Below are 15,548 nucleotides of genomic sequence, written 5' to 3'. Positions count from 1 at the left end.
AAAAATTGTTGATGACAAGGGTAAATTGGTTATGAAGCTCACATTGGAATGCCATAGTCCATTAGTAAAACAGTATGTTAGTAAAACAGTCCATTAGTAAAACAATATCCAAAAAGGCCCAATACGTTCTGGGAAACCAAAAGAATAAATACTTGCTGATACTTTTCCAGTTTGTTCATTTAGTCATCTTGATTGCAGTAACAGTAGAAACAACAAAAATGAGAGACAATTATATTCCAAGATGGAATGGATGGGGAGTTTCAGGCCCTCCCTCATGGAAGTCATTTAAGGCTATCTCAAGCTACTTATTCACCTTTTGCTTGGATTCTTCAGGGCATTTTCTCTGGATTCCTAGAGCCATTCCTCCAGATTGTTTTTGGCTTCTTCTGGGGATTCTTGACTGAGTTTTTGCAGAGAAGTTTGTAGCTCTACTTGCATATCTGTTTTGGATGCAGTAGAAGCAGGCTGTCTGGAACTTGCTAAAGATGTTTGAAGCCATCCACCCATCCTTCAGTTTCTTTCAGAGCAAGCAGGTTCTACCCAAATCACTCTCTCCTTAGTCTTTCCCCTGCTTGTTTTTGATTCCTTAGATTATTTGACATCCTGGATGCCCTTAATAGATGCTTCAAGCCATTCCTGAGGACCTACATGGGATGCTTCATGGTCCTTCCTCTTTGAAGCTGTTTAGAGATTCTTCAAGCCATTTCTGGCATCTTATTTGTATGTTGCAGGACCATTTCCAAGTTTTTCAGTGATTCCTGAAACCATTTTTCAATTAGTGGTATAGGTTCTTCAGAAAATGCAGAGCTTTCTAAGGATCCTTGAAGCCATTGTAATATATTTTCCATGGTTCCTTCAGAACATTGCTTCTTGAGGTTCTGTATTGATTTTTCAAACCTTCTCATCTGGACTTCTGTAGATCCCGAATGCTTTTAATAGAGGCCTCAAGGCATTCCTGAGTATCTAGGAGTGGCGTTTTAGGTCCTTCTTCCTCAAGATTCTTTACAGCTATTTCAAGCCATTTTTGGCATCTTGTTTAAATACTTCAGGACCTCCCTCTTTCAGATTTTTCAAGGACTGATCTAGGTTCTCTAGAAAGGGACAGGCTTTCTAAGGATCCTCGAAGTCATTTTAACATATTCTTCAGATCCTTCAGGACATTACTTCTTCAGGTTTTCTATTGATTCTTCAAGCCATCCCTTTTTTTCCCTGCTTCCACGAGACTCTGACTTAAACTTTTGTAGGATCTTGTCCATTTAGGGGGTTCCTCCTATCCATGGGGGGATTTGCCTTATCACCCCAGCATCTACAGAGTATCCCCTTTAATCTGTTGACCCCTTCAAGATCAACAGTGCTCAAAAAAGAGCCCAAACAAAGGAGTTAGAGTTAGAAGTTAGGAGAGCTTCCTTCCCTCCCCTCTAAGCATGGTGACGTCACCACAGAAAGTCCCCTTCTTCAGGTTTTCCACTGATTCAGCAAGCCATCCCTTTTTTTCTGGCTTCCATGAGACTCTGACTTGAACTTTTGTAGATGTTGAATGGCTATGATAGATGCTTCAAGCCATCCCTCCACATCTAACTTGCAAGTTTCTGGCCCTTTTTCCTGGATATGATTTATTGATTCTTCTAGCCAATCATTCACATCCTCCCTGGCACATTCCTCCGGGAGGTTGGTGGCAGATGCTTTAAGCCATTCTGGCAGGGTGTGTTTTGACTGTTCAGAGGAATCCTTTTTTAGGAGTTTGAGAGATTTCTGGAGCCACCTCATAATATTTGACCCAGGTTCCTTCGATTTTTTAATTTTGTCTACCGAAGCTTTAAGCCATTTCTGATTCAATTCATATTCCACCATCTGAGGCTTTATTTTCTCTTGAGCTTCTATCTTGTCTTCCATCTGGTCTCTGTGTGTCAATAAGGTGCAGCGGCCTATCCTCAGTAGTTCCTTTCTGGAAAAAAAATCAGAATGTTAGCTGTGAATCTGGGCCAACAACAAAATATTCTTAGTTAAAATAACAGGAACTTTTTGATGTCAGGAAACTCTCACTCTGAAAGTTTATAAATATTGTTGGGCACCAGGGGATGGAGATTGAAAAATCTCTTCTATACCTATCTTCCCATTCCATGAGACTAACTCCTAGATTTGTATATGTAAAAGTATAAGAGCCATAGTTTGTTAATTTCTTTCTAAAGTAAGGAGAATGTCAGGTTTTCCAAGCTTTCTAAGATAAGGAGACCCTAGTATGAAATTCTGGAATAGTTTGTGGTGTCTATCTAAAAATTTCTCACCTGCACAATATTTCTTCGTACGCTCTGAAGATCTCATCTTTCTCATCGGTAAGTTCAATATTTTTAAATGTTAGAATTTCTATTTTGTTTTGGAGCTCTTGATTTTCTACGGTCAATTTTGACATCACTGCCATCTTTCTGTAAATTATGAGGACCAGAGAGATATTAGCCCTCTTAATTTGTTACTTGAATTACTAATTATTATTGCATTCCATTATAAATATTGCTCTTCTCTTACTCAGTTATACATACATATATACATACATGAATGGAATACTTCTTTTATCCAGTATATCTGGCCTAAGGGATCTAATAAATAAATCTGAATTTGAAAGAAAAAGTTAAATTGCTATCTAAATATTTCTCACCTATAAAGTTCTTCCTTGAGATCATTATTCTCATGTAGGAGCTCTGCTTTCTCTGCAGCTTCTTTCTGAGCCTTGCAGCGGAGTGTCTGGTTCTCTTGCCTCAGTTTCTCCAGCTGCTCAAGTTCCTCTAAACTCATTTTTCTGTAAAATATCAAGAGCAAAGTGTAATTAGCTCCCTTAGATTAAAACTTGTTTAAAATTAAAACTAATTGAAATAGCTGAGAAAGGAAGAGAAAGTCAGGGTGGCTATCTAAATCTTTTAACCTGCTCATCTCTTCTTTGTACTCTTTATACTCTTCGCAGAGCTCCTCTTTTTCTTTGGCCAGTTGGTGGTTTTTCATTATAAGCTCCTGAATTTGGACTTTGAGCTCCTCTTTTTCTTCTAGAAGTTTTGAGATTTCCATTGTCTTTCTGCAAATTATGAAGACCAGAGAGAAATTAGGCCCTTGGGGGTTTATTTTTTTTACTTGAATTATCAAACTTTTGATACAATTACAACACATTCCACCCTTTTTTCCCAAGCTTTACTAGAATATAATTTTCCATCCCTTGTTTCATAAAATGGCCAGTCCCATTGCCAATGGAGAAATGATGAATGTTGTATTGAAAGTGTAAACTGAATAGGGTTATAAAAAGATGTGATGAACTATGCAAAGACTTACATATAACTCTGGTCCCTTGTTCTCTTCAGATCTCCTTCCAATTTTTCTGTTTTTGTCTGAACAATCTAGAGAAGCCAAAATACATCACAAGTCAGGAATATATTTCCATATCAGCCCACTCACTACCCCCTTCCCCCACCCCATCACCCCCACTGGGCTTCTTCACCTCTTCTTATGACATGAATTGTGTCTCGGTACTGGACTCTCAACAGATTCCTCACATGCTAGGTTGCTTACCCGATGGGAATTCATCTTTAAACTGATGTTCTGGCCCATGTGCATTTCTGGACTCCGGAAAACCTGGCAGTTCCATGAAGAATGAAAAACAAAATGAATTTTAAACGCTTGCTTGATAATTTTCTTCATTTCATGGTCATGAGAAGAATTACATGAATTTGTTTTCCATAAATTCTCTCATGTCAGTGTAAAGAAGATATTTGTTGAAACATCCTCTTTAGGAAAAAAAAGTTGGGTGTATACAAGCATATTTGTGCATATTAAAATCATGCATGTCAAGATGAGCACAAATGTGCAACTCCCGATTTATTGCTGTAGGTGTTCAATACAGGCAATAAAGGTTATTCTCACCGGGATAGAAAAATAAAGATTTAGTGTTAGTTCATTTGTTTAGGAAATGCAAAACCCAGTGGTTCAAACAAAATCTGAATCATCTACATTTTATTTCACTTCTATTGGTGTTGTATGTGGCCAAAGAAACCAACTAATATGGCAAAGAAGGAACCAACCAAGAATGAGCATGAACTCTGATAATTGCCATTCTTGGATAGAAATTACAAATAAACTAGTTTGTATTGAATAGATGTGTGTGTATGGATTTCATCCATATAGTAGAAATATAAAGCGAACATATATACTCTATAAAATATGCTGCACATGCATTATTCACAATTACCAATTGTGAAGAAAGCATTTGTTTTTATTTTTCTCATAAATATATTCTAAGGTGAGCTACAAGTATATATTATATACCTCAGCACGTCTCCGTTCTTCGGTGGTAGATGACAGAAGAGGAAATCTCGATTGTTCCTCCTGCAATGACCAAAGACCCTATTTTTAATGATTCTCAGGGACTGGCTGGATGAGTCCCTGCAGTTTTCTTAGCAAGGTTTTTCAGAAGTGATTCAGTGTTGTTTTCTTCCTAGGGCTAAGAGAAGCTGACTGGCTCAGGGTGACCAATTTGGCTTTGCTTCTAAAGTGGGGCAAGAAATGTCGGTCTCTGAGTTTGCAGGTTGATGCCTTAACCGTGGCGTAACAGAAACCACAATTAATATTCTTTCTGTCTATCTCGAACTACCTAATCTGTCTGTCTGTCTTTCTTAAATTTCTATACCTTCCATCCAGTGGTGGGATTCAAATAATTGAACAACCTGTTCTCTATCCTAATGACCAGCTGGGTAGGCAGGGCTTGGTGGTCATGTGTCTAGGTGGGCATGGCCAACTCAATGTCACTCACATCAATGGGGGCTTCGCCTTAGCTGTTACAATGTAATAAGGGTTAACCAGAGAGGCAGTTTCTGTAAGCAGTGCAATAAAGATTAGGCTAGAAACAACACCAGAATGTTTCCTCCCTGCCTTCCTTACAGGATTAGCCCTGTAAAGCGGAAAAAACCAAAATCAGATTTCTTCCAACAACCGGTTCTCCAAACTGCTTAAAAAGTTAACAGCTGGTTCTCCTGGATAGGTGCAAACTGGCTGAATCCCACCACTGATTCCATCACACGTTTACTGTGACAGCCTATGAACAAATATTTTCTCTTACCTCTTTATGGAGACACTTCATCTTTTCTCTTAATTTTCTCAACAGATCGTTTTCCATCGTAAAATCAGTGATGGAAACTAGAAGATAAAGAAATAGGTGACAAGGCAGAATAGCTTTGGCATTTTTTTTTCCAAAAATTGGAATGTAAACTTGAGAGACAATGTCTAGAATAGGGCATGATTGGTTAATTACATTTGCCCTCAAATTCCTCTACTCTGATCCTTTAGGACAAGCGTTGCCCTTCCCTCCCCAGCAGTTTTCCCTTTCCTTTTTTTCTTTCAACTAAATATTTGGCATTTCTATTCCAATTGATAACGTCCCATAACCTTAAGCTACTTTTTCTCCTATGACTTACAGGGGAAGTTTTGATCTTTTTCATGAAAGCAGATGGATAGACGATTCAACATGTGAGCGACATTCCTGTTCCCCATGCGATTTCCACCCGTTCAATTATTTCTAGAAACTACAACCTACATATCTAAACCCCACATAATTCAATTTTCCTATTTATGTGTGGCCCATCTTACCAAAGGGAACACTAGGCAGCTAAATGAAATAAAACATTAACAGATTATAACAGGTAACATCAAAACTAACATTGCTTTAAAAATGTAAATCCTACAATGTAGGGGTTGCAGCAGTGATGGGATTCAAATAATTTAACAACCGGTTCTCTGCCCTAATGACCAGCTGTGTAGGTGGGGCTCGGTGATCATGTGACTATTTGGGTGTGGCCAACTCAATATCACACAGGTCGATGGGTTCTTCACCTTAGCTGTTACAATGGTAATAAAGGTTAACTGGAGAGGCAGTTTCTGTAAGGAAGGCAATAAAGATTAGGCTAGAAACAGCACCAGAATGTTCCCTTCCTGCCTTCCTTACAGGATTAGCCTTGTAAAATAGAAAAAAAGAAAAGGAGATTTCTTCCAACAAACGGTTCTCAGAACTCCTCATAAAGTTAACCGGTTCTCCCGGATAGCTGCGGACTGGCTGAATCCCACCACTGGGATGCAGCCATGGATCTGTGAACTATCTAACATGATCTATATAACGCCATCAATATTCCCCATGAAGAGCCTTTCAATTCAAAGAATGTTTTTTTCTCTTTCATACCACAACAGACACAAACAATTCAAAACAATTTCTAGAGGTACATGTTTTGATTTAGTGTGTGGGAAGTTTTCACTTTGTTTCACTATGCAAAGGTATCCCAACAAGTTACTTCCTCACAGTACCATTTTGTGAGGTTGCATGACATCACAATTGCATCAACAAATTTTGCAATAGTGATGAGAGCTTATTATGCAAAACAAGCTCAGCTATTGATGTTTGCAGCTTTTTTTCTTCAAAGTTTGATCAGAACGGAGGTTGAGAAATAGCAGAGGTCTTCTTGATATTCTATATTGATTCTATTATTTATCTGCCTTTAAAATGGGGATTGGCAACAGGATTTTACAGACATCCACCAAAGTGTCTGCCCCTCCCCCCCCAATTTCACTGCAAAAACTAAATTCTGAAAGCAAACATGTCATCAAGGCTTGGTGCAAGGTGGGCAATGACATCTCAGCTCTAGAAGTGTGACCTGTGACCCACTGGACCATAATTCCAGAACTGTGTCCTTACCCGGATCTGCTGGTCCTCCACACGTTAGCACCTCAGCACCTTAGCACTTCTGCACCTGCGCACTTCAGCTCCTCAGCACTTCAGCACCTCCGCACCTCAGCTCCTCAGCACTTCCGTACCTCAGAACCTCAGCACTTCAGCACTTCCGCACTTCAGAACGTCAGCACCTCAGAAGTCAGCACTTCAGCACCTCCGCACTTCAGCACCTCAGAACTTCAGATTGTAGCACTTCAGCACTTCCGAACCTCCGCACCTCAGCTCCTCAGCACTTCAGTGCCTGAGCACTTCAGCACCTCAGAACCTCAGCACTTCAGCACTTGAGCACTTCAGAACCTCCGCACTTCAGCACCTTAACTCCTCAACACTCCCGCACTTCAGCACCTCAGCACTTCAGCACCTCCGCACTTCAGCTCCTCAGCACCTCAGCACTTCAGTACCTCCGCACTTCAGCTCCTCAGCACTTCAGTGCCTGAGCACTTTAGCACCTCAGAACCTCCGCACTTCAGAACCTCCGCACTTCAGCACCTTAACTCCTCAACACCTCCGCACTTCAGCACCTCAGCACTTCAGCACCTCCGCACTTCAGCTCCTCAGGACTTCAGCACCTCAGCACTTCAGTACCTCCGCACCTCAGCTCCTCAGCACTTCAGTGCTAGAGCACTTCAGCACCTCAGAACCTCAGCACTTCAGCACTTCCGCACTTCAGCACTTTAGCACCTCAGAACCTCCGCACTTCAGAACCTTTGCACTTCAGCACCTTAGCTTCGCAACACTTCCACAATTCAGCACCTCAGCTCCTCCGCTACTCAGCACCTCAACTCCTCAACGCCTCAGCACAAGGATTGGGATCCTGGATATATATATGTGTAGCAGTCAAAGTCATCACAATCAGTGTTTCATGACACAGCCTTAATATTTTATCTAGCTGTGGATAGGTGCTAAGGGTGAGCCTTATATGGCTCACAAGAAATGGGCACCTTTGAATATGAATGAGGACAAAGGGTGCCCTCATGCCACCAAAGTAAGGATATCATAGTTCTAATACCAAAGGCAAATGGCAAACCTTTACTCTAAAATCACCATGGTTCCTCATATATGTGGTGGTCTCTTCTGCTATTTTTGCATTTTTATAAACTTGAAACAGCAGAAACAAGAAAAAAAATCCTACATGAATGTTTTCCTGGGAAAATTGTATCCACGGTGGTATCCCCTTTAGCTGAAGAATTCAATTTAATTCAATATTTTATCATCGCAGTTGTTGAAAATAATGAAAGAACATCACCAACTTGCCACATAGGAAACACTGTAGAAAATAAATTTTCCCCCATGTTTAAATTTGCAAGATGAGATCTAATGGAAGAGAATCTTTGTAGCTCAGGGTTGAAATGTAAGAGTCCTTGGTGCTCTCTGTGTTTGGTTTATTGCTTGCAGACATTTCATTACCCAACATCATCATCACAGGGACGTGCAGTCAGGGGAGGTGGGGCCTCACAAGCGTCATGAGGAAAATAAAAGAATAATTAAAAGGAAAAAGGCTGAGGTAGTTGTTGCCAGAGTCACAGTGGATGACTCTGGTTAGTGCTTAACTGCAGTGGGAGGCAAGAGAACTACGGGCCTCATTTACTCTAGCTTTATGATCACTTGAGCAGAGTTAAGCAAGGGTTAAAAGATGAAAAATTTCTTATGCACGTGTTCTCTCGCTTCCTGTAGAGGGCATTTTTAGAGGCTTTTTTTTTCTTTTCATGAGGGTAGTCAAAAGCCGAGTTGAAATCCTCTCTGAAACAGCTGGAAAAGGTTCTTGTGTGGGAAGGGGGAAGGAATTCAAAAAGTTTGATTGCATGCAGAACCACGTTGCCTTTTCAAACACACACACACACACACACACACACACACACACACACACACAGCTGGATAAAAGTGTATAAGCCCAGCTTCACTGATTACAAGTTTGAAAAGGCAATGTGATTCACCTGCAATCAAAGGCTCCGGTCGGAAGGTAGCAGGGGAATGGCGGGGGGTATGGCAGAGGAGCTGTTTTCAAGCCTTTGGAAAATATATCCAATTCAACTTCTGTGTTTGTGTTTGTTTGAGAGTGAGTGAGTGAGAGAGGGATCCCACCTCTCTGTGTGCATGTGTCTGTTTGAGAGAGGGAGGCGGGAAGGAGTGAGGGAGGAAAGAGGGGGAGGGAGAAGAAAAAGAATGGGAAAACTTATTTTGCAAGGGGGCAAAATGCTGTCGCTTTAAATAGGAACTGAGCATGCCCAGCTGTGGAATTCTGGGAGTTGAAGTCCACAAGTCTAAAAAAATTGCTGCCTCATCAGTCATAAAGCTCACCGCACATCACTGCTGCTATTCCCTTATCTAAATCATTTATGAAGATATTGAAGAGTACTAGGCCTAAGGAGGAACTTTGTGGTACCCCACTTTGTGGTACCCTCCACCAGGGGTGGGTTCCTGGAGGTTCTAACTGGTTCGGTAGAAGAGCTTCCAGAAATCTACCATACCGGTTAGAAGAGGTTCATCACTGAGCGCCTGCCCCGCCCACTCATTCGCTTGCCCCGCCCATTCCATCACCGCTCATAGGTGGTAGTTTGTGTGGCATGGCTGGCCTCCTAGGACCTCCCCAAATGTGCCTAGGAGGTGTGGCTGCCAGCAAAGCATGGGGGCATTCCAGGGTGTCCCCACTCCCCCACTGGTTTCCCGCCTCCCTTCCCGGTGAAATTCCCTGCATGCTCCTCTGCACTCTGGGAAGCCGTGAAAGCGATTGGGGAGCGCTGAGAACCTTCCTGCCTTTGCTGGACTTCGCACACTCCTTGTGACTGCAGTAGTCATCCAGAAGCATCGGGGGCTGTTGGGATGGAAGCCCAAACCCCATTAACCACAAAAGCCACTTCTGGACATCTATTGCAAGGAGCGCACGGAGAAAAGCATGAATTCCAGCAGAGGTAGGAAGGTTCTCGGCGCTCCCCAGTCACTTTTGCGACTTCCCAGAGCACCAAGAACCTTCCTGCCTCTGCTGGAATTCGCGCTCCTCTCCATGCTTCCCAGCAAGCGAGCAAGGAAGGGAAGATCAGGCTGCCTGATCCTCACTTGCTCGCTCGCTTGTCCGCCGGGTTGCCTCGGCACGGCTCTGGCTACCTCCGTCCTTCTGCGCCCAACAGCTGTGGTGATGTCATTAAGACAATGTCTGGGAGCACCAAGAACCTTTCTGCCTCTGCTAGACTTTTTCTTGATGATGTCACCACAGCTGATGGGCGCGGAAGGACAGAGGTAGCCACAGCAGCGCCGAGGCAGCCCAGGGGCCGAGTCAGTGAGCGAGTGATGGAGGATCAGGCTGCCTGAATCTTGTTCGCTCGCTCGCCGGGCTGCCTCGGCACGGCTCTGTCTATTTCCATCTTTCCGCACCCGGCAGCTGGGACGACGTCATCAAGACAAAGTCCTGCAGAGGCAGAAAGGTTCTTGGAGCTCCCGGAGAAGAGTGTGAAGCTCCTATGCTTAATTTTATGTTAGGGTTATTAGCATTATATAAACTTGTTCGATATGGACAGCCATAGAAATTGAAAAATAAATAAATAAACATTTGGTTTATATCCCTTTCTCTTATTGGACTCTTTTGGAGTTTCATGTTTAAAATGTCTGCCTTGTTCATAAATGTAACTCTAGGCTCCAGCCAGGTCTGATTTAAAGTTTAACTTTGGAAACTTTAAGATGTATGGACTTCAACTCCCAGGAATGCTGGCTGGGAAATTCTAGGAGTTGAAGTCCACCAGTTTTAAAATGCCAAGGTTGGACACCCCTGGTTTAAAGTGAAAAAAGGGGGTGAGCACAGCAGTGCTTTCAAAGATACTTCCCTGTATTATCTGTGCACAATTTGAAGAAAATCTCTTTCCCAAGGGAGATTTGTAGCCTCCTGAGAAGCTGCTTGAAGTTCACACAGGAGATGGTAAGCATTTCTCTTGAAAAAGAGCTTTTCCTCACAATGTGGTGGGACAATAATAAATGGAACAGGATTTCCAGCAGCTGCCTTTTGTTTTTTTCCACTGCATTTTGATGGGCAGCTGTTTTTTCAACCTTCTCCTCTTGTTGTGAAAGAGAAGAAGTTGCCTTGTTTTCAATTTTGGACTGAGACTAAAACTGTGTGGATCATGATTGGAATATAGGTATAGTCCTTGACTTACGACCATTTGTTTAATGACTGTTTTCTTGCACTGAAAAAAAGTGGGAGTGTAATGGTCACACTTATGACCATTGCAGAATCCTTGTGGTCACCTGATAAAAATTCAGACACTTGGCAAGTGGCATGTATTTATGATGGTCATATTGTCCTGAGACCATTTGATCACATTTTGCAAGCAAAGTCAATTGGGAAGCCAGATTCACCTAGTAACTTTGGCTAGAAAGGTTGTAAAATGGGGCTAAACCAGGGGTCTTCAAACTATGGCGCATGGGCCAGATACGGTCTGCCGAAGCCATTAATCTGGCCTGCATGGGACCAGGAGGTTGCCCCACCCACATTATCCCACCTACACCCGCCAGCCCCCACCCGCCCTCTGGAGGTCGAGGAGGCCAAAACCAGGATGCATGGGCCCGTTTTTGGATGACAGAGTCGCACTGGAGGCCAAAAATGAGACACACAGAGGCCCCCACCGCTTCTAAGCCTCCCAGCCAAGCCACCTTACCTGCTGCCTGGTCACCTGCCTGATCCCTGCATCCATCGCGTAGGAGAGCTGCTGATTCTGCCTGCTGGTAAGTGGCCCTCTTTTCCCCTGTTTATGCTTTTAATGTTTTTTTAAAATTTTATTTATTGTGTCTAGAATATTTTTTAATGGTTTTATTTGTATGTATTTTGGGAGATTTCTGTTTTTCTGTAGTGAATTCACTACAGAAATATACACAAAATCTGGCAAAGCTGCCTTACACCAACCTGGCCTGCCCATAGAAAAGCAGCCACATTGAGACACATAAAATTTATAACATTATTATTATTATTTTTGCTTTTCTATGGGCAGGCCAGGTTGGTGCAAGGCAGCTTTGCCAGATTTTGTGTGTTTCTGTGTGATACCTGGTTGTTTAGGTAATTGTGGTTCCTGGTTCTGTGAGCTTCCTGGCACTGTCTTTTATAATTTCTCACAATGCCTTGGTGGTTTTTATTCCAGTGGCTTTGTCTTTCCGGTCCTTAGGGTTAGGGGGAAAAGTCGTTTGGGGGGAAATTGTTATTTTTTGGTGTTTTCCTGGCACTGTAATAGTTTGTTTGTGTGGTGTGTAATGTCCCACAGTTATCTACACATTAATAATGATCAACTACTAATAATATTTCCTTATACATTTTAGTGACCTTTCTGTTGTGGCCCAGCAGGATCCGGTTGAGCTGCTGATGGACTCGGATAGCGAGGAACCATATGAGTCTGCCAGGGAAGATATGGAGGACGCTGGGCAAGGTTCAGACTCAGAGCAGGGACTAGAGAGGCTGGTTGGACACCAAGAGGTGCCTGAGGCATGGAGCAGTGGGGAGGATCCAAGGCAGTTTGTCCCTGATACAAGATTAAGATGGGCAGAGAAACGGAAGCAGCAGCTCCGGAGGCAAACTCAGAGAGGATAATTAAGACCAAGTGGTTGTGGCTTGGCTCCTTCCAAGAGACTATATAAGTGGAGAAGTTGGGAGGGGACATTTGCAGAACACAACCTTTTGAAACAGTATTGGAAAACTCTGTGTGAGTCTTGTCTGGACCTTCAGCCAAAGGAGTTGATAACTCCGTGATTAAAGAGTATCAAACAGCCAAGCCTGTGTCTGGGTGATTCGCAGGTCGGAGAGGGGGTCAGAACACCTTTCCTTACATAATTGGTGTTTTCTTTCATACTTTTAGATTTCTAATTTCTGTTTCTGTTAGTTAGCAATTGATAAAACAAATCTCATGTCAAAAAGTATTTGAAGCCTTTTTTTATTTTAATTGTCAATTTATTCATTCCTGCACATTCTAATATTTATTTTCATATCTTTGTTTTTCCACTGTTGTGCAAACACAATTCCAAACTCTGGCTCAGATATGTAGACAACACTTTCGTAATCTGGCCACATGGGAAAGAACAACTGGACAACTTCCTTACACACCTCAACAGCCTACACCCCAAAATACAGTTCACCATGGAAACAGAAGTAAACAACCAACTTCCCTTCCTGGATGTCTTAGTCTATAGGAAATCTAATGGCTCCCTAGGACACACCATCTACCAGAAGAAAACACACACTAACCGCTATCGGCACGCACTCTCACACCACCACCCAGCCCAGATCAACTCCGTACCCAAGACACTCATCTCCAGAACAAAATGCTTAGCTGATGAACAACACCTAAAATCCGAACTACACACTCTCACTAACGTACTGACATCCAATGGATTCCAAAGAAATAAGATCACCAACCTAATCCAAAAAACCCCCCACTAAAATCCAAGACAGAGAACAAGAAAACGGAAAAGCCCTCCTCCCATACATAAAAGGCACCACAGACAGAATCAGCAAAATCCTCCACAAACACAACATCAAGACAGCATTCTGCACAAATCAAAAAATATCCACCATCTTAAGAAACCCTAAAGACAAAATTGACTTAGAAAATCAAGGAGTATATGAAATCCCATGCACCACCTGCTCCACCACATACATCGGACAAACCAACAGAAGAATAAGTGCACGCATTGAAGAACACAAAAACGCAATCAGAAAAGAGGAACCAACTTCTTCACTGGTCCAACACCTTAAAGCCACAGGACATAAAATTGACTTTAAAAAGACCAGAACTATTGCCAAGGCTGAACATTTTAACAACAGAATAATCAGAGAAGCCATCGAGATAGAAAAATGCCCACACAGCACGAACAGGTGGGACGATACCTCCCACCTCCAGCCATTTGGAAGCCTACCCTTATTGATAAACGAGTCCCTAACATGATGAATGACACCAGGCCCACACTCACAAGAGCCACACAGGATGTCACCACCAAACATCCACAAAGAAAGCAGACAAAAACCCACACTGAGGATGAGGCACGACCAAGGACCAGAAACCAGACTGCAACTGCACCATTAGCCACTTTAAACCCCTCCTATCCTTACATGAAACACAAACCCCCAACCAATCAGAACACACCTCCACCCAATCAGAACACAGCCAAGCTCCCACCCAGTCAGCTCAAACCCCACTGGCAGTTAAAAGGAAGAAACAGCCGAGATCTCACATTGCTCCTGGAAGCACGAAGCCTGAAGATGACGAATGAGACTTCGTCGAAACGTCGCCAAGACACTTCCAATTTTACGTAGGAGAAAACCCGAATAACCAAAGACCTACATACTAACACCCGCGAAAACCTCAGAATATGAATATGAATATGTATATGTATATATGTGTATATGTGTATATGTGTATATGTGTATATGTGTATATGTGTATATGTGTATATGTGTATATGTGTATATGTGTATATGTGTATATGTGTATATGTGTATATGTGTATATGTGTATATGTGTATATGTATATGTATATGTATGTATATATACATACATACATACATACATACATACATACATACATGCCCAAATTTGGTATGCCCAAATTTACAAATTTACATTTGTATACAACACAAATGTAACAAAGGCAACAGTAAAAATATTGGGTTTCAGTCTGGATGGTCTCTTATGACAAGCCGATGGACAGAGAATGGAATATATATATATATGTCACAACCCCTGGTATGCCCAAATATGGGAGGAAGTTCACTGCTTCCATTCTCTGTCCATCGGCTTGTCATAAGAGACCATCCAGACTGAAACCCAATATTTTTACTGTTGCCTTTGTTACATTTGTGTTGTATACAAATGTAACATATATATATAGTTATCATCATACCTCATCCTTCATATGACTATAGTTGTTTTAACATCCCTTTATAATATTCCAAAATTTAAAACAAAACCACATAATGGCATTCCCTTATCTATTTTCAATATCATCTAACCACATTATACCTTTATAATACATTCAAAATAAAAAATAATTATATTTAATAACAAAAATTTTAAACCTCTTTTCTTAATCATTGTTTACAATTTATATCCAATTTCCCTTTTTCCTGTCAATACAAATTATTACATTATTATCATTATCAATCATTTATTTAACGATAGTTTGACTAAGTTTAACTTACTTTCCCCCCTTTTTTCACCATTTAAAATATTTACCAAATTTCCTCTTATCAAACCAATACATCTATACACTGTTATCCTTTATCTAACTTTATCCATTAACACATTTTTAACATAATGCTCTAATTTTGACAAAATTTTAAGCCTCTTTTCTTAATCATTGTATTCAATTTATATCCAATTTTCCCTTTTATCATATCAGTACAAATTATTACATTATTAACATTATCAGTCATTTATTTAGCGATAATTTGACCAGAGTTAACTTACTTTTCCCTTTTTCCCCCCTTTTTAAAAATGTATACCAAATTTCTTCTTGTCAAACCAATATATATGTGTACATTGTTACTATTATCAATTATTTACCTAACTTTATCATTATCACTACATTTTTAACACAGAGCTCTAATTTTAACTAAATGTAACTAGTGTTTTATTATTAATTTTCATATCTCAACCTGTGTCTTTCCAGTAATAGTGTAATCCTATATTTTTTTGCCATTTGTGGAATTGGTCTTCTGGTTATTTCCTTAATCAAATTTGTTTTGACTTCTCTTCACAACTTGTTGTTCATTACATATCTTGTAAAATCTCGAAACCCTCCATCAGCTTCCTTAATCAGTTTATCT

Source organism: Thamnophis sirtalis, unplaced genomic scaffold (assembly GCF_051295495.1).
Source record: "Thamnophis sirtalis isolate CommonGarterSnake01/CBP01778 unplaced genomic scaffold, rThaSir2_p1.2 scaffold_7, whole genome shotgun sequence".
Taxonomy (NCBI): Eukaryota; Metazoa; Chordata; class Lepidosauria; order Squamata; family Natricidae; genus Thamnophis; species Thamnophis sirtalis.
The sequence above is the reverse complement of the archived record's forward strand: the minus strand, read 5'-3'. Positions refer to the sequence as shown.